This window comes from Callithrix jacchus, chromosome 3, assembly GCF_049354715.1.
Source record: "Callithrix jacchus isolate 240 chromosome 3, calJac240_pri, whole genome shotgun sequence".
NCBI classification, from domain to species: Eukaryota; Metazoa; Chordata; class Mammalia; order Primates; family Cebidae; genus Callithrix; species Callithrix jacchus.
The window spans coordinates 151,054,963-151,081,469 of NC_133504.1; the positions used below are offsets into that span (position 1 = coordinate 151,054,963).

At 35.8% G+C, this 26,507-nt stretch overlaps 1 long non-coding RNA gene across 2 annotated transcripts in view; it reads right to left on the reverse strand.

The window, feature by feature from the left end:
* The window catches only part of LOC128931626 (uncharacterized), a 173,068-nt gene that overhangs the window by 80,503 nt on the left and 66,058 nt on the right, over positions 1-26,507 (reverse strand). For both annotated transcript variants that reach the window (XR_008480252.2, XR_008480251.2), the window contains exon 3: positions 21,846-21,882. This is a non-coding gene — a long non-coding RNA (uncharacterized LOC128931626). The remainder of the gene's footprint in view (positions 1-21,845; positions 21,883-26,507) is intronic.

Consider the following 26,507-nt stretch of genomic DNA (forward strand, 5'->3'; position numbering starts at 1 on the left):
TTGCTTTTGGTTCCCTCTGAGTCTTGAGGTATAATTCACAGCAAGGACCATTCTTTAGGAAAATACTAGATTGTTATCAAGATTTTAGGACTCTTACTCAAGAAGAGAGGCTATTGGATCAACTGCTTTTATTTGATAATTCTTTTAAATAGGTATATATATATATATATATATGTGTGTGTGTGTAGGATATATATATTTATATATGTATATATGGACAACTTTACTGGAATAAACCATGAGCACCTCAAATTCAACACTAAAAAGTGTATTTCTTATTTCCTCCTCCCACTACACATAAAACCCAACTCCTTTTTATTCCCTATCCTATAGGATGTCATAACCATTCATCCAAGTCAGTTGTTGGAAAATCTGAGTCATCCTCAAAACCCTCTGGGGTGCTAGTAATAACCAGATACCTACCTGGTTATTATATAGCATAGGATACATGCTTTAGCACCTAAAAGAAGAGGGATACGTTTCATATTCACAAACAAATATTCTGGTCTAGGGATGTGTAGCCATGGTAAATAGTAGGCATCCTTTCCTCTGCTCAACCCCTAGTCATACCCTCAGGCAAACACTTTTATTCAATCATGAAATTAAATAATATAAAGGTGTGCCAACACACCAATACTGTTTTATATGCTTCAATTCCCTAATGGGGTGGCTATGAAATAAACACAATGACTATGGTCTTCCACCACTTTTGGTTAACATTTTGGTCTGCAGGGCTCTTGGGAGCAGAAATGTGGTCAATAGATGCATTAACTCTATAATATTAAGTTTATAGTCATTTATGCAGCTAAGAGTTATTGGACACCTAAGTGTATCAAGGATTGTATTAAGCCTGAAACACAGAGGTGCAAGGTGTGATTCCCAACAGCAGTTTCCACAGATGAGAAGGAAACCTAGTAATGTACCTAAAATTTGCATCACCTTCTGTTTGGTTACTATGACAGAGGTTCGGGACAGAGAAGAGAGATGCAAGACTCAGATTGGGGTTTATGGGAAGACTTGGGATAAAAGAATATGTGAACTAAATCTTGAATTATTAATTAGAATTTTCTAAATGAGGAGAAATCATATTTACCAGCAAGTGGAACTGAATGTGCAAAGATCCCAAGGCAATATAAATGCAAGTAGTTAATTAGAGCAAGTGTGAAGGATCCATGTGAGGAAGAAGCAGCAGATGGGAAGGGGGGCACTTTGGGCTGCACTAAAATGTTTAACCCCAAAGGTGATAGGGGAACGTTGAAGGATTTCAGGCAGGGAAGTAAAAGATGTTCCTGACAGCATAGGGTAAGACAAATTGAAATGGTAAGAGTCTGGAGGTAGAAAGAAAATAATCACAACAAAAAAATTATAATGATAGTGGCATTGGGCATGAATCAAGAAATATCAAGAGCTAGAAGTGAAGGATTTAGCAATCACTTGAATATAAAGGTACTAGCACCCAGGAGGGTTTTTAAAGGATGACTCAGATTTTCTGACAACGGACTTGAATGAATGATTATGACATCCTTTAGGATAGAGAATAAAAAGGAGTTGGGTTTTATGTGAGGGGGAGGAGGAAATAAGAAATACACTCTTTATAGTGTTGAATTTGAGGTACTCATGGTTTATTCAAGTAAAGTTGCCCAATGTTTGAGAAGTTCCTAAGCTTTCAAGGTTCACATACCAGCATAATTCATATAAATTTGAGAAATCAATTAAAGACTGCCAAATTTTTATTTTGCTAAGTCAGGATACATAAAAACAAAACAAAACCATGTCATCTACTAATAATGTTTCATTTTTATAAAAGAATATGTCAACATGGAAATATTAAAAATTGAGTCTTAATATAAAAGGCAATTTATTAAATCAAATATACTTGTCTTTATTTTAAAAATCAATCAAATGTCCTTATTTTTTCAATTGCTCTTGAACCAGTATAATACCAATCACTGACTTAGAACAAGTCACAAATTGGCATTTAGAAACCATTAAAATAGACTATTGCATATTGAGATTTGGAGCCCAATTAAAAAGATCTAGCTAAAGATATAGAGTCACAAGCACATCATTTAAAGTTGAAAAAAATGAATAAATCTTTAGTACTGTTTATTCAGCACCTTCTATGTGCTAAGCACTATAATAAGGACTTTATATAATATCTCATTTCAACATCCCAGCAATTCTGGGAGGTGAAAGAAGGTGGCTTATTTTTATAGATGAGAAAAGGAGACTAGAAATATTAAATTTTCCAAAATCACTGGAGATTTCAAGTGATTAAATTTTCCAAAATCACTGGAGATATCAAGTTTTCTAAGATTACAAAGCAGAAAATAACAGAGCTAATATTTGAAAATTCTCTAACTTGAAATTCTATAGTTTTAATTGAGACATTACACTGCCACCCTAGAAAGAATACATCACATGAGAAAGAGAATCAAAGATGAAGCTCGTTGAAATACTGACACTTACAAAGATGTTCCAGAGAGCCCAGAAGATGAAAATGAACTGTGCCATGTAAGGCAGAGGAGAGGATACTTTAAAAGATACATGTTGTCGAAAATTCAAAATGTCACAGAGAAGATGTGGATATGTATACAAATCTAGGCCGAAAAATTTATAAATTGCATCTACTTCTGAATAAAGTCTAATAATAGTACTCAGAAGTCCTGCTGACCCTCTTACATGCTCAGCAGTCACTCTGTTACTTAGCTTATGAGCTTGCTCTAGAGCCCATGTGTCTAACCTCTTTCTTGAGTCCAAAACAAATCTGAGGAGGCTGAGGCAGGAGAATTGCCCGAACCCAGGAGGCGGAGGTTGCGGTGAGCCAAGATCGCGCCATTGTTGCACTCCAGCCTGGGTAACAAGAGCGAAACTCCATCTCAAAAATAAAATAAAATAAAAATAAATTAAACAAATCTGCATCTCCTTTCAGTAATGCATGAATTGTAAGAGGCTTAAACATGGCTCACCTAAGAAGTTGGGTAAAATACATTTGACTCTTGATCTTGATATTAAAATAAATTTTTCAGGATCAGATCAAATAATATTCCAATTTATACAATAACATCTACATTGCAGGCCAAGTCGCTCTAACATTAGGAAAACATGGACTCAGCTCTTCTCTGCATAGGGTACAGAACAAATGCATTATCTTTTAAATTTGATTCTCCAGAGCTTTAAGGCTGAAGGTGTATAATCCAGGTGACCAAAATAAAATTATGGAAAAGCGTTCCTGTCACTATTAAGAAACTGTTATTAATATTTACTATTCATTTTCCATAGGTCTAACCATTTTCAAAATTCATCTTCCATCAAAGAAAGCTTCTAATATTTTGACAAACCATGGTGATTAGCACTTAAATTATCACTGAATTGTATCTCAAGGTTTTGGTAGAGAAAATTATAGTGCCCTACAAATTGAAATAATGATTTTGTTCATATTAGCTATCCTATTTTTTAAGGCCCTCCAAGGTTTGGCTCTAACCTACTTCCTAAGCTTATCACTGACTATCTACCTACATGGCCCCAAATATCAATAAAACTGCTCAATATACTCTTCTCTGACAAATCCCTTATTTCAATACATTTCTTTCTTTACTGCAACAGAATAATTTTATCATTAGGCTTTGAAGGAAACAGCTTGGATTCAAGTTCCTCAGCATCATTATGAAACAAAGCCCAAATATCAGTATCAATCTGTCCGTAAATATGTAACTATATATCTTTAAATATAAAGATCATTTTTTAAGAGAGTCATGATTTTATTATCACATCTAAATATTAAAAATCATTCTCAAATTAGAAGTCAATGTTTAAAGGTTCTCATCTTATTCATTTTATTTAAAGTGTTTAATTTAAAACAGAATCCAAACAAGAATCACACATTGCATTTGATTATGTTTCCTAAGTCTCTCAAGATATTTTCATGCTTGCTTTTTCTCCTTTGCAATTTTTGTTTCTTTTTTAAATCAGATCATTTGTCCTGTAAGTTTTCCTACACTCTAAACTTCAATGACTTCTTCCTCGTGGTGTCTTTTAACATGTTCTCCCATCCCCTGTATTTCCTATAAGCTGGAAGTTAAATCTAGGAGCTTGATCTAATTCAAGATAAAATTTTGGCAGGAACACTTGAGAGGTGGTGGTATGTAATTCTACCAGGAAGTATATAATATCTGGTGGTTTCTCTTTTTATGAATGATCATTTCCTAGATCAATTATATCATTTAGGACTCAAATTTTACATTGTGTACTATTCCTTCTTCATTTATTATCTGTAATACTTTTATGGAGTAAAACTTACCCTCATTAACTATTTGGCTTCCCTGAGGTAGAGTTTGTATAGGAAAAATAAGCAAAATGTTTGGTTCTCTCAATAGGAAGGGAATTTTATATATATATATTTTATTGCATTTTAGTTTCTGGGGTACATGTGAAGACATACAGGATTGTTGCATAGGTACATAAATGGCAATGTGGTTTTCTGACTCCATCCCCTTCACCAATATCTAGCATTTCTCCCCATGTTATCCCTCCCCAACTCCCTAACCCCCACCGTCCCTCCCCTAGTCCCCCCACCACAGACCTCACTGTGTGATGCCCCCTCCCTGTGTCCATGTGTTCTCACTGTTCAACACCCACCTATGAGTGAGAACATGTAGTTCTCTGTTCTTGTGTCAGTTTGTTGAGAATGATGATTTCCAGGTTCATCCATGTCCCTACAAAGAACATGAAATCATCATTTTTGATGGCTGCGTAGTATTCCATGATGTATATGTGCCACATTTTCCCTGTCCAGTCTAACATCGATGGGCATTTGGGTTGACTCCAAGTCTTTGCTATCGTAAACAGTGCTGCAGTGAACATACATGTGCATGTGTCTTTATAATAAAATGATTTATAATCCTTTGGACATATACCCAGTAATGGGATTGCTGGTTCAAATGGAATTTCTATTTCTAGGTCCTTGAGGAATCACCACACTGTCTTCCACAATGGTTGAACTAATTTACACTCCCACCAACAGTTTAAAAGTGTTCCTATTTCTCCACATCCTCTCCAGCATCTGTTGTCTCCAAATTTTTTAATGATCACCATTCTAACTGGTGTGAGATGGTATCTCAATGTGGTTTTGATTTGCATTTCTCTAATGACCAGTGATGATGAACATTTTTTCAAATGTTTGTTGGCCTCATAAATGTCCTCTTTTGAAAAGTGTCTGTTCATAACCTTCACCCACTTTTGAACGGGTTTGTTTGTTTTTTTCTTGTAAATCTGTTGTAGTCCTTTGTAGATTCTGGATATAAGTCCTTTGTTAGATGAGTAGACTGCAAAACTTTTTTTTCATTCTGTTGATTGCCTGTTCACTCTAATGATTTTTCTTTTGCTGTACAGAAACTCTGGAGTTTAATTAGATCCCATTTGTCTATTTTGGCTTTTGTTGTCAATGCTTTTTGTGTTTTAGTCATGAAGTCCTTGCCTGTGCCTATGTCCTGAATGGTTTTGCCTAGGTTTTCTTCAAGGGTTTTTATGGTGTTTGGTCTTATGTTTAAGTCGTTAATCCATCTGGAGTTAATTTTAGTGTAAGGTGTCAGGAAGGGGTCCAGTTTCTGCCTTCTGAACATGGCTAGCCAGTTTTCCCAACACTATTTATTAAACAGGAAATCCTTTCCCCATTGCTTTTTTTTGTCAGGTTTGTCAAAGATCAGATAGTTGTAGATGTGTGGCATTGTCTCCAAGGCCTCTGTTCTGTTCCATTGGTCTCAATCTCTGTTTTGGTACCAGTACCATGCTGTTTTGATTACTGTAGCCTTGTAATATAGTTTGAGGTCAGGTAGCATGATGCCTCCAGCTTTGTTCTTTATGCTTAGTGCTGACTTGGCTATGCAGGCTCTCTGGTGATTCCATATGAAGTTTAAGGTGGCTTTTTCCAGTTCTGTGAAAGTCATTGGTAGCTTGATGGGGATAGTGTTGAATCTATAAATTACTTTGGGCAGTATGGCCATTTTCACAATATTGATTCTTCCTAACCATGAGCATGGAATGTTTCTCCATCTGTTTGTGTCCTCTCTTATTTCGTTGAGCAGTGGTTTTTAGTTCTCCTTGAAAAGGTCCTTTACATCCTGTGTTCGTTGTATTCCTAGGTATTTTATTCTCTTTGTAGGAAGAAAATTTTTTTTTTTTGAGATGGAGTTTCTCTCGTTACCCAGGCTGGAGTACAATGGCACAATCTTGGCTCACCGCAACCTCCGCCTCCTGGGTTCAGGCAATTCCCCTGCCTCAGCCTCCTGAGTAGCTGGGATTACAGGCACACGCCACCATGCCCAGCTAGTTTTTTGTATTTTTAGTAGAGACGGGGTTTCACCATGGTGACCAGGATGGTCTCGATCTCTTGACCTCGTGATCCACCCACCTCGGCCTCCCAAAGTGCTGGGATTACAGGCGTGAGCCACCGCACCCAGCCCAGGAAGATAATTTTTAAAGATGATTCCCCAGGTAAGAGCTCCACCAATGTGTTGACACTAATAGGGAGATTTGCTGTGCCCATTCTTTTTTTTTTTTTTTTTAATTTTTTATTGGATTATAGGTTTTGGGGTACATGAGCAGAGCATGCAAGACAGTTGCGTAGGTACACACATGGCAATGTGCTTTGCTTTTCTTCTCCCCTTCACCCACATTTGGCATTTCTCCCCAGGCTATCCCTCCCCACCTCCCCCTCCCACTGGTCCTCCCCTTTTCCCCCCAATAGACCCCAGTGTTTAGTACTCCCCTTTCTGTGTCCATGTGTTCTCATTTTTCATCACCCACCTATGAGTGAGAATATGCGGTGTTTCATTTTCTGTTCTTGTGTCAGTTTGCTGAGGATGACGTTCTCCAGATTCATCCATGTCCCTACAAACGACACGAACTCATCATTTCTGATTGCTGCATAATATTCCATGGTGTATATGTGCCACATTTTTCCAATCCAGTCTATTATCAATGGGCATTTGGGTTGATTCCAGGTCTTTGCTATTGTAAACAGTGCTGCAATGAACATTTGTGTACATGTGTCCTTATAGTAGAACAATTTATAGTCTTTTGGATATATACCCAGTAATGGGATTGCTGGGTCAAATGGAATTTCTATTTCTAAGGCCTTGAGGAATCGCCACACTGTCTTCCACAATGGTTGAACTAATTTACACTCCCACCAACAGTGTAAAAGTGTTCCTTTTTCTCCACATCCTCTCCAGACAACAGATGCTGTGCCCATTCTTACTTGACAACTAGTTAGCGAAGCCTTGGTGAGACTACTCAGGGAACTTAATATGCAAACACACAGTATAAAAAAACCGGTAGACTGGAATATGACTACTACCTGACAAATACAAAGAGCTGGAGGCAGGGTGGTTAGCTGTTGATGAATAAGCCCAAGGATTGCGAAGTCTACCTCCATTTCAGAGTTTATTAGGTCAAAGAGTATGTGAAGGATTCCAGTGAATCAGATATGGGTCATGCATGAAACAGAGAGACTGGGAAAGTTTGTATTATGTTCTTTACAACAGAAGCCATTGGATAGGCAATGAGACTTACATATAAGACTCATAGAGAATCAATATAAGCCTCACATGCATATGGCTTCCTGGAGTCCCAGTAACTGAGGAGAAAGTAAATGAAGAGCTAGGGGAAAGTATATAACTTACATCAAGAAAACTACAGTTGAGAAGCTTCTTAATATGAGAGGTGGTATCTGAATACCTCATTAGAGAACATTTAATCTTTAAACACCTACTGGAACCAGAAAGTGCAAAGCCGTATTAAGTCATTTTAAAAACTTCCTCCATCTAATGCCTAAACACAAAGGGAGAATATTGGAAGCATTTTGCTTAAGTATAATCAAAGAAAGAATTGGGCAATTAACCTGTAGGAAGAACAAAAATGCAGCCAAACCTTAGATGTGATAGGAAGCAGGGGCTGAAATGCCATAGAATTGCTTACTTCATCCCTTGCCTCTGCTTACTGTTAAATGTTTCATTCTCAGCCATTTCTCTTGGGACTGCTTCTTTACTTTACTTTTTCAGTCTATTGATTGCCTGATTTTAGATGCCAAGAGTTATAAAGGTTTACCTATTACAGATTCATCCCTCTAGAGAATGTGCCATCTCTCTCTTTGTCCCAAGCCCCAAAGCTCCAGGGAAGGAACTCATTAGTTTGTAGCATGGCACCTTCCCAGCATCCTGTGGAATGAGAAGTGGGACATTGTGACACACACAACTAATTAGAAGACACAACTAATTCCATAGATGCCTACTGCAGTATCCCAGCACAAGCACTGTGAGTACAAGTTCTGCCCCTTAATACCCACCAGATTAAAGATAAATAACTCACACACTCCGATACTGAACTTCCAGAGAGGCAAAATATAGACAATTTTGTTTGTGTTTTTATCTGAGGTTTCTGTGATAAATGATGGAGTGAAGATTCTAACAACCTGTTGTAAACTAAAAACAAGATAAATATGAGAAGGAGGATATAGTGATGATTATATAATATCCTACAATAATAAAAGATATATCTTTCTCTTTATATTTATGGGCCACATAAATTGTCCTATATAGCTTGTCATGAGAGTGTTTCTTGTCAGATATTTCTGTCTCATATGTAAAATGTCTTTTCTGTTTTCCCAGTCATACAGTAAATGTTATGATGATAAGAGCTGTAGTCTAATTGGGGATTACAAACTGGTGTCCCAAAGATGTGCTTTGTCTTCAATGTCCCTGATCATTACTCTCTCCAGATCACATAATCAAGCCACTCCATATTAATTCACCTGTCTCCTCAAACCTGCCTGGCTACTGCACTCATTTGAAAACTGTTTAAATGCTAGAAGGTGTAATTTGGGCTATACACCAAAAGTGTATACCAAAGTGTTCACGTGTATCTGGGAAGTAGGATCATTTTCCTACTGAAAAGCAAGATCTGTTTCCAAAACCTACTATTTTTTAAAGCAAACATTAAAAATTATAGGGATTTATTGTTTATGAAATGAAAGAGTAAACTTGTCCAGGCAACTAAAGGTCTATAGTTTGGTTTAAGGTCATCTTTGTATTGATTTCCCTGGTTCTGCTCTAGGCTATTTACAGAACTGCAGCTAAAACCCATCCTCTCCTTTGATCATTTGCTGCCTGTTTTGTACTTAAAAATGCTGCCTTTCATACTAGGCTTCTGGGGATGCAAGACCAACTTCAATAAAAGTATAGTAAATGAAATGAAGGAACTAAGCCATTAATAAATTCTAAACTTGTCCTAGATTCCTAGAACATATTATATTAGCATAGCCTCTCAAGCTTTTAACATATTTCTATGTATATCATTTGATTCATTTAACAAGTGTTTAAATTTATCAAATGCTTTTGCTGCATCAATCAAAATAATCATATTATTTTCTTATTCTATTAATATAGCGAATGCTGTTGCTATAATTTCTTTTTGTTGAGACTTTAATGCTTCCTGGGATAAATTTGATCTGAACAATGAATTATTATTTAATAAGAAAATTTTTAATTAGCTAATATTTCATTAGGATATTGGAATATACATTTACAGGTGAAATTGGCTTATAATTTTCTTTTATTGCTTTTATCTGATATTAGAATCAAGATTGCACTAATCTCATTAAATAAGCCAGTAGCTCCTCTACTTTTCTAAAAAAAATTTTAAGATTAATTTTCCTCTAAATATTTTCTGTGAAACAGACTAAGGGTTGTAAAGTTTTGGTGGCAGAAAGGTAACCATTTTGTCAGCACTACTGTTTATTGACCCTATTCATATTTTCTACTTTGAGCAGGTCATATTTTTCCAAATATGTTATGTCTTCTTATGTGTCATCAATGATATTCTTATATAGTTGTCCATAATAATATTTTTGATTTAAAATGTTATATCTATAGTTATTTTTCTTTTTCATTGCATATTTATGTTTCTATTATTTTTCTTTTTTATTGCTCAGGCTTGCTGCAGACTTTTTTAAAACAATTTTAAGTTTTATTTTAGATTAATAGGGTACAAGTAAAGGTTTATTACATTGATATATTGTGAGATGCTAAGGTTTAGGATCAATTGATCACATTATCCAGGTAGTAAGCAGAGTACCCAATAGCTAATTTTTTAACCGTTGACACTTCCTTCCTCCCCCTCCAGTAGTTCCTAGTTTATATCATTCTCATTTTTACATCCATGAGTAACCAGTGTTTAGCTCTCACGTACAAGTGAGAACATGTGGTATTTGGTTTTCTGTTTTGCATAGAATAATGGCCTCCAGCTCCATCCATGTTGCTGCAAATAACATGATTTTATTTTTTTATAGCTGTGTAGTATTCCAAGATACACATGTACCACATTTTCTTTATCTCGTCCACCATTGATGGACATCTAGGTTGATTTTATGTCTTTGTTGTTGTGAATACTGCTGCAATGAACATATGTATGCATATATCTTTATCACAGAATGATTTATATTCCTTTGTGTATATACCCAGTAATGGAATTGCTGAGTCAAATGGTAGTTCTAATTTAAGTTCTCCAAGAAATCACCAAACTGGTTTCCACAATGGCTGAATTAATTTACATTCCCACCAGCAGTGTATAAGTGTTCCCTTTGCTCTGCAAGCTTCCCACTGTTATTTTTTGACTTTTTAATAATGGCCATTCTGACTGATAATGATGGTATCTCATTATGGTTTTGATTTGCATTTTTCTGATGATTAATGAGGTTTCTCATTTGTTCATGCTTGTTGCCCACGTATGTCTTCTTTGAAAAATGTCTGTTCACATCCTTTGCCCACCTTTAATGGGGTTGTTTTTTCTTGTTGATTTGTTTAAGTTCCTTATAGATTCTGGGTATCAGACCTTTGTTGTCAACATAGTTTGCAAATATTTTCTATTATTCTGTAGATTATCTATTTTCTCTGTTGATAGTTTATTTTTCTTTTCAAAAGATCTTTAGTCTAATTAGGTCACTTGTCAATTTTTTTGTTTTGTTGCAATTGCTTTTGAGGACTTAGTCATAAATTCTTTCCCAGAGCTGATGTCCAAAATGGTGTTTCCTAGGTTTTCCTCTAGGATTCTTAGAGTTTGAGATCTTACATTTGAATCTTTAAGCCATCTGAGTAAATTTTTGTATATAGTAAAAGGTAGAGTCCAGTTTCATTCTTCTGCATAAGGCAAGACAGTTGTTCCAGCACTCTTTATTAAATAGGGAGTTCTTTCACTACTGCTTATTTTTGTCAACTTTGTCAAAGATCCGATGGCTGTAGGTGGTTTTATTTCTGGGTTTTCCACTACGTTCCATTGGTCCATGTGTCTCATTTTGTACCAGTATCAAGCTGCTTTGGTTACTTTAGCCCTACAGTACAGTTTGAGATAGGGTGATATTTCCAGATTTGTTCTTGTTGCTTAGGATTGCTTTGGCCATTTTGGTTCTTTTTGTTTCTTTGGGTTTCATATTAATTTCAGAATAGTTTTCTAATTTTATGAAATATTATGTTAGAAGTTTGACAGGAATCACACTGAATCTGTAAATTGCTTTGGGCAGTATGACCATTGTAATGTTATTGATTTCTCTAATCCATGATATTGGAATGTTTTTTCCATTTATTCGTGTCATCTATTTTTTTTCAGTAATGTTTTATAGTTCTCCTCATAAAGATCTTTGACCTCCTTGATTAGATATATTACTAGGTGGTTTGTGTGTGTGTGTATGTGTGTGTGTGTATTGTAAGTGGTAATGCATTCATTATTTGCCTCTCAGCTTGAATGGTATTTGTGCATGAAAATGCTACTGATTTTTGTATATTGATTTTGTGTCCTGGATTGAAGTCATTTATCAAGTCCAGGAGTCTACTGGTGGAGTCTTTAGAGTTTTCTAGATGTGGAATCATATTGTCCATGAAGAGAGGTAGATTGACTTCTTCTCTTCCTGTTTAGATGCATTTTATTTCTTTCTCTTGTCTGATTGCTCTGGCTAGAACTTCTAATATGATGTTCTAAAAGAATGGTAAGAGTGGGCATCCTTGTCTTATTCCAATTCTCAAGGGGAATGCTTCGAGTTTTTGCCTGTTCAATATAATGTTGGCTGTGAGTTTGTCATAGATGACTCTTATTATTTTGAGGTATGTTCCTTCAATGCCTAGTTTGTTGACGGTTTTGTCATAAAGGGATATTGAATTTTATCAAAAGTTTTATCCTTGTCTATTGAGATAATCATGTGGTTTTTAGCTTTAATTCTGTTTAGGTGGAAAAACAGATATATTGATTTGCATACATTGAACCAAACTTGCATTTCAGGAATGAAGCCTACTTGTTCATGGTGAATTAACTTTTTGATGTGATACTAGATTCAATTTGCTCATATTTTGTTGAGAATTTCTGCATCAATATTCATCAGGGATATTGACCTGTATTTACCTTTTTTCATTGTGTATTTGACAGACTTTGGTATCAGAGTGATGCTGCTTCATACAGTAAATTAGGGAGGTGTCCCTTCTCAATTTTTAGTAAAGTTTTGGTAGAAATGGTACTAGCTCTTCTTTATATATCAGTAGAATTTGGCTGTAAATCCATCTAGTTATCTAGTCTGGAGCTTTTTGTGGTTAGTAGGTTTTTTATTACTAATTCAGTTTCAGAAATTGATGTTGATCTGGTTAACCCTTCAACTTCTTCCTGATTCAATCCTGGGAGGGCATGTGTTTCCAGGAATTTATCCATGTCTTCTAGACTTTCTAGTTTATATGCATAGAAGTGTTCACAAGAGACTCTGAGAATGTTTGTATTTCTGTGGGATTGGTTGCAGTATCACCTTTGTCATTTCTGATTGGGCTTATTTGAATCCTCTCTCTTTGTTTGCTAATGTAGCTAGCAGTCAAAGGACCAACTTTTGGTTTTGCTGATTTTTGGCATAAATTTTTAGATCTCGGTTTTGTTCAGTTCTGTTCTGATTTTAGTTCATTCTTTTTTTCTGCTAGCTTTAGGGTTACGTTGTTCTTCTTCTTTTTTTGTTCCTCTAGGTATGATGTTAGATCACTAATTTGAGATATTTCTAACTTTTTGAGGTAGGTGTTTGGTGCTATAAACTTACTCTTAACACTGCTTTTGCTGCATCCCAGAGATTTTGGTATATTGTCTCCGTTTTCATGTATTTCAAGGAATTTTTTTATTCTGCCTTGATTTCATTGTTTACCCAACAGTCACTCAGGAGCAAGCTGGATTTCCACGTAACTGTGTGGTTTTAAGAGATCGTCTTGGTATAGATATCTATCTTCATTCCACTGTGGTCTGAGAGTAAGGTTGGTAAGATATTGATTATTTGAAATTATTGAAACTTGCTTTATGGCCAAGCATTTGGTCAATGGCAGAGTATGTTCAACGTATAAATGAGAAGAATGTATATTCTGTGGTTGCTAGGTGGAGTATTCTGTAGATAGATCCAATTGATCAAGGGTTGAATTTAAGTCTAGAATTTCTTTCTTAGTTTCCTACCTCAATGATCTATCTAATGTCATCAGTGGGGTACTGAAGTCCCCAGTACTATTGAGTGGCTAAGTCTTTTTGAAGGTCTAGAAGTACTTGTTTCATGAATCTGCATGCTCCAATGTTGAGTGTGTATATATTTAGGATAGTTAAGTCTTTTGGTTGAACTGAACCCTTAATTATTATGTAATGCTTCTCTTTGTCCTTTTTAACTGTTGTTGATTTAATATCTGTTTTATCTTATATAAGAATAGTGACCTCTGTTCTTTTTTGTTTTTCATTTGCATGATAGATCTTTCTCCAGCCCTTTACTTTGGGTCTCACTTTACATGTGAGATAGATCTCTTAAAGATAGCAGAGAGATGGGTCCTGTTTTTAATCCAACATGCCACTCTGTGTCTTTTAAATGGGACATTTAGACTGTTTACATTTAAAGTTAGTATTGACATGTAACATTTTCATCCTTTTGCGAAATTTTTAGCTGGTTGCTTTGTAGTTTCTAATGTGTGGTTGCTAGTCTATCGTGGGCTATGTACTTAAATCATTTTTATGGTAGCAGACATTGTTCTTTTGATTCCATATTAGAACACCCTTAAGCATCTCTTATAAGGCTGATCTAGTGGTAACAAATTCTCTTAGTGTTTCCTCATCTGGAAAAGATTTCATTTCTCCTTTACTTACAAAGCTTAGTTTGTCAGGATATAATATTCTTGATTGGAATTTCTTTTCTTTAAGAATGCTGAAAATAGGCCCCAGTTTCTCCTGGCTTGCAAGGTTTCTGTTGAGAAGCCTGTTATTAGCCTGGTGAATTTCCCTTTATACATAATCTGGCCTTTTTTTCTAGGTTTTTTTTTTTTTTTTTTTTTTGCATTGACTTTAGACAATCCAGTGACAATATGCTTTGGTGGTGTTAATTTTGGATGGTACCTCACAAGTGTTCTGTGGATTTCTTGTATCTGGATGCCTACCTCCCTAAAAATATTAGAAAAGTTGCCTTGAATTATTCCCTTACATGTTTTCCATTCCTTCTTTCTCAGGAATCCAAATAATTCATAGTTTGGTCACTTTACATAATCCCATATTTCTTAAAGCTTTGTTTATTTCTTAAATTCCTTTTTCTTTATTTTTGTCTGACTGTGTTAGTTTGAAAGACCAGTTTTCAAGGTCTGAAATTCTTTCTTCTGCTCAACTTAGTCTATGATAAAGCTTTCCATTGTATTTTAAAATTCCTTAAGTGAGATTTGCAATTCCATAAGCTCTGATTGATTTCTTTTAAGATGTTTATCCCTTCCTTCATTTCCTGGATTTATTTAAAAGCTTCTTTGTGTTGATTCTCATCTTGCTGAGTTTCCTTGAAATCTATGCTTTAAATTCTTATCTGTCATTTCTGAGTTTCCACTTTTGTTAGAAACTATTTTTAGAAACTAATGTGATCCTTTAGGGGTGTCACTACATTCACATTTTTCATAATCTCAAAATGCTTGTCCTGGTTCCTTCTTATTTGAAAACACTGGCCCTTCTGATTTTTGTCATTATTTTTATGCAGGCAGGATTTTTTTTCATATAATATTATTGCAGGTTTTGTCCTTTTTGTTCCCCCACTCTCTAGGAGGCATGACTTTAAAGAAGGCTGGGTATGGTCTTTGGGCTTTGCTTCTATAGCCCTATGCAATTCTGTCAGTAGGTTTTATATTGGGCTAAGTGGTTTGACTTACAATCTAATAGATAGATGGTACTTACAGGTAAGAGCCAGCTGCAGTCAATGCAGCTGGGTATATACCTGATTCTTGTATACTTGGAGAAGCTATCTGTTGCCTCAGGCACTGGTGTGATCTGTAGCATGCACAGTGGTATGAATTCCCTGCTCAGCCCTAGGAGGATGGGGAGCAACATGGGCAGGAACAGATCAGGCAGGCCTATCTACAGATGGCAGGCATAAACACCAGTGCCAAAGGAAAATCCAGTGCACTGGGATCTTTGCACAGAAAGTATGGGGTTGCTCAGGCTGCTGGTCCAGGCAAATGAGTGCTCTGTCTGGAGTTCTGCTTGGGGGTGGAGTAGAGGGGGCCTTTGTGCACAATGAGCTCAGAGGAACAGACTGGGGCATGCAACAATGACACATATAGACCAGTTCCAGGTTGCCAAGCTGCAATTGGCATCTACTGCTGAGATACTTTGCACAATTCTGGCTGTGGAAGCCCCTACTCTGCTTCAGAGCATGCATTCCAATCTCTGACCTGAGACTAAAATGCTTGCACGGCCACACTGGCAGATCACCAAAGAGAGCTTCACTTTGTATGTGCCCTGAATAAAAATGATGTCCTGCTCTAATCCATGTCTGGGAAAATCTTTTATCACTGTCTTTCCCTGTCAATGTCTTCCAGCCTCTTGCCAGGTTTGCTCCAGAGCTTGGGAGAAACAGTTCTCTCCCCTGGCCTTGGTTGATTGGCTCCCCAGTGGAAAAATGAGTCACAGAGGGAGTCTCTGCCTCTCTCATGTACTGGAGCTTCATTCACTTGTGTCAGCCAGATGTTGTCACAGGGCCTGTTTGCCCATGCTCTCCTTGGAACCTGGGGTGTCCTTCATGATTCCAGTGGACTCTCATTTTCATTATTAAATTAAAGCTCACAGAGTTTATCTTTTATGCACTATTTTGCTATTTCTAAGTGGCTGGGAGGCTTCTACTAATCCATCATCTTGGTGGGGGGCAAGGAACACTAGATATTTTTAGTTTTGATGATGTTTTGATGTTTTTTGTTCTTTATTTTATTAACTTTTTATTGTTATTAATTCCTTCTTTCTTGTTTCTTTCAATTGGTTGTTATTTTATTTTCTCCATTGCATTTTGAACTTTTTGAATTGGATGTTTAGCTTATTTATTTTCAAACTCTCTGTGTCCTGGTAATTTTATTTTACATTTCCATCAAAGGACTATTTCAGCCATGACTTTCAAATGGTGGCATGTGAGTCTTTACTGTTGTTTCAATCTTCAAATTTCATAATTCTCTTTATGATCTCCTCTTTAACTCAAAGATTAATTACTAACATAAAGCCTGGCATTTGGGTTTGCATATGTAAACTATATTTCTTTTTGTTTTCTATAGATTCTTCATGGACACTGAAGGAAGGAATCAATAATCCATGTAAGTTTGTAATTTTGTCAGCTTTCTTTTATACTATATCTGACAAAACTGAACTACCAAATAATTCTGGTCATCTCTCTGTAAATATAAGGTAGTGGTTAAAGTGAGTGTATAAAACAACACTGGAAAAACCAGGATTTTGTGTGGGTATGCAAAGTACCTCACCCCAAATAAACATGGCTCCTTTAATTTAAATATGCCAAAATGGCAAGATGCCCTGATCTTATAACAAGTTTCATTTGAAATAAGTTTCCATTATGATAAAGAATTTGGTTTTTAGGAAGCTAATGATCTTCAGTTTGTCACTGAGCTTATGCTATTGGCTGTCTTACTTTATGTCTTTATGATGAGATATTTTGTGAACAAATTTATTCTAAATGTGCAAAGCCAGAGTGCAGTCCACTCATCTCCTACAATCATGCATGTTATATGAAAATTCCTTTCCATCTAACTCTTTTGTTTATATTGTTTGAATAATGTTATATCCAAACCACTTTTAGGGTGTCAACCTACCCATAAGAAGTAGTAAAAATAAAAGATTCTTCATAAAAAAAGAGTTCCAAGAGGAAAAACAATATGAATTGATGTCTATCAAGTTTTTCTTCATACAACTTAACCTTGTATAGTGAGTGACTCCACTACAATTAAAAGGGAATTCTTAGGAATCACTTTGTTTTGCTTTAAATAGATAATTTATAATCTGATAGAGTATTGCTACAGCCCTACGAAATTAACAAACATAAACACTCTTATTGATAAGTCAAAATAATTAGAGTCTCAAGAGTGAATAAAGACAGACAATGAGCCAAACAATACATACACAAGAATTATAACTATTGGAATAAATGAGTCTAGAATTTAAAAGAAGCAAAAATCCTCAAAGAGATAAGGGGGAGAAAAAATACATTTATACAAATATAAATCATCCAAGATTTTCTTCATATCCTCCCTCCTGTCACCGCAAACATAACTCATGCTATACATATTTGCTGTATCCATGCTGGCTCAGTATTATTACTGATGCATTTTAAGGCAGGAATATAGGTTTTTTTTAACCTCTGCATATAAAGAACCAGATCCCAGAAAATCCAATTATACAAAAGCAGTATCATTCCCCAATAGAAAGTCCATAGAAAGAAAGGTGGCCAAGGCTCTGGGATCAGCTTCCCTATTTTCTATAGGCTTTCTCAAAATGCACATCATCTTTTCTATGTGTTGAATGATGAGCAAAACTGAGCATACTCTGAGCATTTTATAAGCATGGAACTGTTTTTTTTTTCTCTCCAAATAGAAGGCCATGAACTCTGTGCCTCCTTAAAGAGGCAGCTTAGAAACAGCATGGACTAGGAGTCAGAAAACCTGGTTCTAATTCTAGCTTTTCCATGATCAAGCCATCATGCCAAGCCTCTAAATCTAATTACTAGTTTTCAGAGGGAGGGAGGAAGACAGCTACATGTTAAATGATGCCACAAGGAAGCACTTAGAAAAACTGTGAATTCAGAAAACTCTACAAGATGAATGGCTTGGTTTCTTCACCAAATAAGTTGTAAAGAGATGAAGAGAATCTACTGATTAAAAGAGACTTAACAGACATATGAGAAGCAAATGTATGTGAGAAATTTGCTTGGAAATTGATTCAAACAAATCAAAATTTAAAAATCATTTTGAGACCGGGGACAATGGCTCATGCCTATAATCTCAACACTTTGGGAGGCCAAAGCAGGTGGATCACCTGAGGTCAGGTGTTCAAGACCAACCTGGCCAATGTGGTGAAACCCCATCTCTATTAAAAAGACAAAAATTAGCCAGATATAGTGGCGGGTGCCTGTAATCCCAGTTACTCGGGGAGGCTGAGGCAGAATGGCTCAAGCAGGGGAGGCAGAGGTTGCAGTGAGCCAAGAGTGCGCCACTGCACTCCAGCCTGGGTGACCAAGGGAGACTCTGTCTCAAAAAAAAAAATCATTTTGAAGACAATCAGGGAAATTCAAACACTGCCTGGACATTTGTTGACATTACAGAATTATCATTAGCTTTGTAGATGTGATAATGGTATTGTGGTTATGTTATTAAACACTTTGTTATCTTTTAGAGATACAAACTGAATTAGTAATGAAGCAATGATGTTATGCATGGATTCTCCTCAAAATTACTAGAAGGTATGGGTGGGAGGAGTTGTATGCAGGTAGATGTGGGCAGGGACAGTCATAAAACAAAACAAGAGTGGCTGTGGCTTGATGATTGCTATAGAGAGGTAAGCGGTCAATGGGGAGAGATGAGGGAGGTTGATGGCACTATTATTCCCTACTTTCTTACATATTTGAAAATTACTATAATAAAGGGGTTTTTTTTAAGTGGTAAGTGTCTGTTTAAACATTTTTCATTTGTAATCACACAACATCTTTAAACATCTTTCACTTTGGTAATTTCTCAAACTGCAAAGTTCTTTCACCCAACACAGGAAACCAAAAAAAAAAAAAAAAAAAAAAAACTGTGTGTCTGTGTGTGTGTGTCTGTGTGTGTGTGTGTAGTGCCTTCTCACATGCCCTTGCAGCTATATTTCTGGCATGTGGTCTAAATCTGATTAATGCAAGAAGTACCAGGCTACATGGTTGACAGAGCATATTCCAAAGAGGAAATGGTAATAGTTTTCTCATTAAACCAGTCTTACACTACAGGTGAACATTTTTTTCTGGCTTAGCTTCAAGTCTGACTCTCTGAGCCCCCCAGATATTTTCTATACTTGTTTAATATCTTTTAATAAACTTATTTTCTGCCTAAATTATTCAGTGTGAATTCTGTTATTTGCAACTTAGAATTGTGATTTATATAGCACCCTCAAGAGACACAACTGTTGTGAGAGATCAGAAGAGCTGGTAGTATCAGAAAAATTCTTTCTTAGAAAATGATCTTTCAACTGATCTTTGAAAGGATGCATAGAATCCTAAAAAATAACTGGGTGAGAAATGGGGAGGGTACCTTGCAGGAGATACAGTATAAAGAAAAGCAGAGAAGCAGAAATTACACACCATGGATCTAAAGAGAATTCAGCTTGACCATAAGATAAGCAGAATGAAGATCAGCAGAGGAAACTACTACAGGAAAAGTATGATGGAGACAGTTGATGGTAGTTTAGACTAACACAAATCTGCTTAAAGTAATAGACCCATCGAGCACTTACTATGTAATATGCTGATTACGTGACTTATCTCTTCCTATATTCATAATAATTCAATGATTGGTTATTATCATTTTGTTGCAAACTGAAGCTCTGAAAGATTAAATAACTTTCCCAAACTTATATTACTGATAAGTAAGAAAATCAAAATTGTCAACTTGGTTAGCCTCCAGCGTTTAACATTTTACCCTCTGCCCTATACCTGCCTGAGGATTTTGAACCTCATTTTAGGGACAATAAGGGTTCACAAAAGATTTTCAAGCAAGTAAATTATTTTATCTCTGCTTCCAGAATTTTAAATAGACAGCAAGATATAAGATTGATTTCTTGAATAAATCTTCCTTCTTCTTATATCCGAAGCCACAATGCAGTTCTCATTGAACTAAATTTTTTATCGATTTCAGGAATCATATCTAATATCGGTTATTATACAATACTTGGGATAAGAAGATATTTATTTAGAACGGCAATACTGAATGTGGGGAATGAAACAGACATCTTTGGAATTTTTAGTGTATATATTTTCTTTAATAAATTTTTGATAACAATTTATTTTCTTGTAACACAGATGTCAATCATCAAGAACTATAAACATGATGAGACAAGGAATATTTGAAGGTTATTTACTTAGCTAAATAAAGGGGTATCATTTGCTCTGTAACTGCAGTCATTATAGAAGCATTCTCCTTTGGTCCTTCCCTAGTTTTACATTTAATTGTTTAAGTCTCTTCCGTGACCATCCTTCAAGCTATCTTTTTCTGTCCTGATGACTATAGAATTGTTCTTCTCCTATCATGGAGTGCCCTTCACAAAAATCTGGCTCTCTCAACCAATTCAACCTACTCCTTTTCATTGTCACCAGACGTCTAAGAATTTTCAAAGCCTGCTTTGTCTCTGTGCCCTCCCTCTTCCTCTACTTTACCTTCTTATAGCCCAATCCCCACTTCTCTATTGACTCTTTTCTGACCACCCTGATTCATAACAACTCCCTTTTCTGAGATCTACTTCCAGTCTTTACATAACAGTAAGCTAAAACATGGCTCCCTACCATGTGTTTATCTTTCCATAAACTTCCTTTTAAGGCCCCAGATAAAACCCCTGAGGACGGAAACCTGTTGTGTCTTTTACTATGCCCTGCTCCTTCTCCAAGCATCTTACAGAATATGTTGAAAATATACAACAAATATTTAATTAGTATATGATGCTTTAAGAAATACTAGGAACACAAGAAAAGGAATATTCTTTCAATCCCTGATTTAAGTATACATAAATATCCCTGATTTTTAAAATGTTATAGAATATTCTATGTATAGCATAGATATTCTCTCCTAGTAAATAAACTCAATGAACTAAAATAAGAAAATTATAAGCACAGTACATAAAGTATACAGTAAATGGATATTATTTATAAAATCTAAAGCATTTCATGCTTCCTGTAGAGTGAATTGATAGTTGACTATCACAAGCATAATTAACACTATCACAAGTTTTAACAAGAGCTCAGGAGTCAAAAATGATAAAACATGGAAATTTACTATTTTTTAATACTAAACTCTGAGGTCTTAAACATGCATCAGTGAGAGAAATATATGTTTATTTCCATTGCAGATAGACATTTTCAGGAATACCAAAGTCTTTTACTTTGTACATTTTTCTATTTTGTTTCAAAGTACAATTGGAAGAGTGGGCTTAATCTTTTAAATAGTTAATAAAACCTTAGGAACTCCTGTGAGATCCGTGCTCACTAACCATAACCCTTAAAAAACAAAGTGTTCTCAGGCTGCTTTTAAAAACTGGTTTGTGTCATACTATTTGTTCTTCAAGCTCCCTGGACCCTTGACCTTGCATGCCACAAATACACTTCAGGTACAAATTATTTGTACTGTTAAACTTTAGAGTTCATGAAAATATCCAGGCTGATGAAAAAAAATTGAAATGTCAGATTTCCAGGAAGAAAGATGAAGGTACATTACTGATAACATTTCTAAATTTAGAAAATTAAATAATATAGATTTACTTACCAGGGACTTCAAAGCATCTAGGCTTCATAAACACATCCTAAAAAAATAAATAATAGAGGAAAATTTTGGAACAAGTTTTACATAGAAGATAACAATGTCTCTTAAACACTCAACTTCAAGAGTCTTTAATAGCACCCAGGCCTCCTAGGCAGATACATCACATTTGGCTTCAATCTCTTAAAACCCACAGCAGTTTGAAAGTGGTTGTATAATCAGATAATGTCCCAGACAAAATAAAGATAAAATCTCAGTCATTTCACCACACCAGATCAATCTATCCTGTCTTCATTACATGATAGGAAATGGTTTGTGATATGGTTTGGCTGTGTGTCTCCACCCAAATCTAATCTTGAATTAAAATCCCCCTGTCAAAGAGAGGGACCTGTAATCCCCACGTGTCAAGGGAGGGAAGTGATTGAATTGTGGGGGTGGTTTCTCCTTTGCTGTTCGCATGAGATTTGATGGTTCTATAAGGGGCTCTTCCCCCTTTTCATGCACTTCTCCCTCCCATCACCTTGTAAGGAAGGACATGCTTGCTTCCCCTTCTGCCATGATTGTAACTTTCTTGAGGCATCCCTAGCCATGCAGAACCACGAGTCAATTAAACCTCCTTTATTTATAAATTATCCAGCCTTGGATATTTCTCTACAGTAGTGTGAAAATGGACTAATACAGTTTGTGAGGGCCACTATAACAGATTACCACAAACTCAGAGGTTTGAACAACAGAAATGTGTTGTCTCCCAGATCGGGAGGCCAGAAGCCAGAGACCAAGGTCTCATCAGGGTTAGTTCCTTCTACAGGCTATATGAGGAAGAATCTGTTCTGTGCTTCTCTCTTGGCTTTTGGTAGTTTTCTAGAAGTATATAACATTCCTTGGCTTGTAGAAGGATCAACCTGGTTTCTTTATCTTTACATGGCCTTCTTCCTCTGTTCATGTCTATGTTCAAATTTTTCTTGTTATAAGGACACCAGTAATATTGGAGTAGGGCCTATCCTACTTCAGTATAATGTCATCTTAAATAGTTACATCTGCAATAGCTCTATTTTCAAATAAGGTCACAGACTGGGGTATGGTAGATAAGGACATCAATATATGAATTTGGAGAGTAAACAACTCAATGCATAACAGAAATTAAGATAATTTGTTCATGTGGTATATAAAAGCAATCATCCAGGACATGCATAGGACAAAAAACAATCAAATTAAAGGGAGGAACTCTACATATGAAAGTTGTATAGATTTATTACATTTCAATAATTTATTCATACATGCATTCCAGAAAGTCTATTGAATAATGTCAACAATGTAAAGGCACAATGGGGGAAAAATGCTTGTTCAACATTTATTTAGTGGTGGTAGAAATTGACTGATGTCTATCAATGGATGAATGGATTAAAACTATTTTGTATATACACACAATGGAATACTATTTAGCCTTTTTTAAGAAGGAAATTCTATCATTTGTGACAATATGGATGAATCTAGAGGACACTTTAATAAATAAAATAAGCCAATCACCGAAATACAAATACCACATGATCTCATTTATATGTGGAATCTAAAAATGTCACTCATAGAAATAGAGAGCAGAATGGTAGTTACCAGAGGGTGAAAGGTGGACAGGAAAAGGGGAGATGTTTACAATCTCCCCTAAAATTGTACAGTTTCAGGAGAAATAAGTTCTGGTCATCTACTGCATAACATGATGACTATTGTTAATAACAATACGTTTTATATTCCAAAATTGGTTTTTAAAAGTGGATTTTAAATGTTCTCACCAGAAAAAATAAGTATGTGAGGTGATAAATTTATTAATTAACCTTTGCCATTCCACAATGTATTCATTTATCAAAACATCACACTGTACCCCATAAATATATACCATTATTATAGGTCAATTAAAATAAAATGCAATTTTTTAAAAGAAAGTAACTGATGTTCCATTAATAAAATTATATACTTTCTTCATTTCAAAATTATGCATTAAATCTAACATAACATTTGCTTTTATTCTGAAATTTTCTGCTCACTTTTCTTACCATTTGTGATTAAATTATGTTAATAATTCATACTCATTAAGAATATAAGACTATAGTTATAGATAATTGTCCAACAAATATATGAAAGTTCTTTTTCTTTTGGCCATGATGTTGGTGAAATAGTTCCTACTTTTCCATAGTTGTTAATATTTCCTTGGTTTTCTTTAGCAATTTTCAAACTAAAAATCTTAGGAGGTATACTTAAAGTTCAAAATTTAGATAATAAAATAAATTGCTCATTCTCATTAAATATAACTGCATCATTACAGAAATTCAGCTGCAACTGCTGATTTCAGGGAACTATTTCTGGCTGGTTTTCGAGCAGGCAGCCCAGCCTAATGTACACATGTATCCTAAACATATTACATAGAGATAAAAGGACATCTAAGAAGAACCTGTTAAAATGTCTGGTTTTTGGCCTTGTATGGTCAGAGACAGAGAGCAGGAACAATATGTATTTTTTCGGTTGTATAAGGGATTATTCATGGAACTGTGAGTTCATGAACACCATAGTTCCCATTCATTCCAGTGAGACTTCAGTAGCCACTTATGAATTAGAGACCAAGGAAGGCCTTTGATCTGACCCTTAATCCATTTTGCAAATTAGTAGGGGAAACTGCCAGATAAATCAGGGAATTTCAAAGTTGGAAACTACCTTGTAGTCGGAGGAAATACCAGAAAACCCTTATTGTTTGTCTTTTCCCAGCTTCATACACCAGGAAAATGAACTGTATAAAACTGTGGTGCATATAGGCTGGGCATGGTAGCTCAGTCCTGTAATAACAGCAAATTGGGAGGCTTAGGCTGGCAGATCACCTGAGATCAGAAGTTGCAGACCAGCCAGGCCAACATGGCAAAACTCATCTCTACCACCATCTCTATTAAAAATACAAAAAATAGCCTGGCATGGTAATGCGTGCCTGTAGTCCCAGCTACTCCAGAAGCTAAGCCAAGAGAATTGCTTGAACCCTGAAGGCAGAGGTTGCTGTGAGCCGAGACTGTGCCACTGCACTCCAGACTAGGTAACTGAATGAAACTGTCTCAAAAAAAAAACAAAAACAAAATAAAGTAAAGTAAAATTGTGGTATGCAGACTCTGGAATACATATCTGGGTCTGTGTCCCACTCCTGGCCCTTATTAACTATGTGACCTTAAATCATTTAACTTCTGGGTCTCAGTTGCTTCTTTTGCAATATGGCAATAACAATAATACTGCTTCATTAAATTTTGCACAAATTAAACATGTTAATACCTGTACAATATTCAGAACAATGCCTGGTACATAATAAGCATGAATGTCACCTATTATTAAAAGTGTGTATTTGAAGTGTAACTATGTTTTATGATGTTAAGTATTGATTTAAACTTTAAACAACTATTTCTTAGTAGGCAGGGGTGGACAATGAGGCAACTGAGCACACATTCTACTCAATAAGCCTCCTATAATGAGAAACACTTATCTCTCCAGGGTGGCTCAACCCACAGCGAGGTGCTCTCTGGCCATACTGACCCTATCAGACATGCTGTGAGAAGCAGTTTGTTAAACACAAGAGAATCACCAGCATCCTAGTACACACTCGGCTTACCAAGCCAGCCTATTTTACCTCCATTATTAGCATGCATAGACTTCTGCCAAATAGTTGAGACTGTGGGTCCCAACATCTACTAGGGACTTTCCCTTTACCCCCGCTGGATCAAGGAAAGATGACAACCATTGTATTGTTTTGTCGTAGTTGTTTGACCTGAAAGTGTGTGTGTATGAGTTTCTTGGTGTTAGGCACAACCAAAAATTTCAAAATTCTGAAACACATCTATAATCAAACCTGAAATCTAAGAGTGCTCAGCCATCCTATGATACACCTTAAAATGGTCATCTGGTTCAGCCATTCAACAGATGCCATAAAACAGGCAAATAACTTTTACGAAATTTTAATAAAAGGTCACAAATTAGAAATTCCATAAGATGAATCAAAATATTATGGGAGAGAATGGGAGCAAAACGTGTGCTGCAGAAGGCAGACAAATGAGAGGAAGAGACGAAGGTTTAGGAAGATTCCACAGAGGAAGCAGCATTTGTACTGGGTCTTGAAGAATGTGTGTTCCCATGAACGTGAATGTGAATCATATGCAATTCGTCTTCTCTATAAGAAATGAGGAATAGACCCATTTCCAACATTAAAAGTGGCTCACTGTAGCAGGACTGTCAACAGGTAAATAGAATCAATCCACTTAGTAGGAAGAAAGTGGTATTGATGGTTTGAAAACATCATTCACTCACTAACCTCCATATACCCATCTTCTAAAGAATTGTTAATGCAAGGAAAAATATGAAAAGGGTACAAATACACACTTATCTCACTGGGCATGAGCACAGAATTCAAGTCGGTATGATTAGGACTAAAAGATGAGAATTTATATCATAAAAATATTCAAACACACGATAGCCAATCTTTCACAACTTTACACTGAATGATTTTTATTAGCCACTTATTTCCATCTTGATCCTCCTTATTTCTCTGTAATTAAGTTCCTCTGTTTTTCTTTATCAGTCTACACCATCTGAAGTACCCAGAGGTATTAGTAGTACAGTTACCAAGGGGAAAATTCTTGCCTCTGGTTT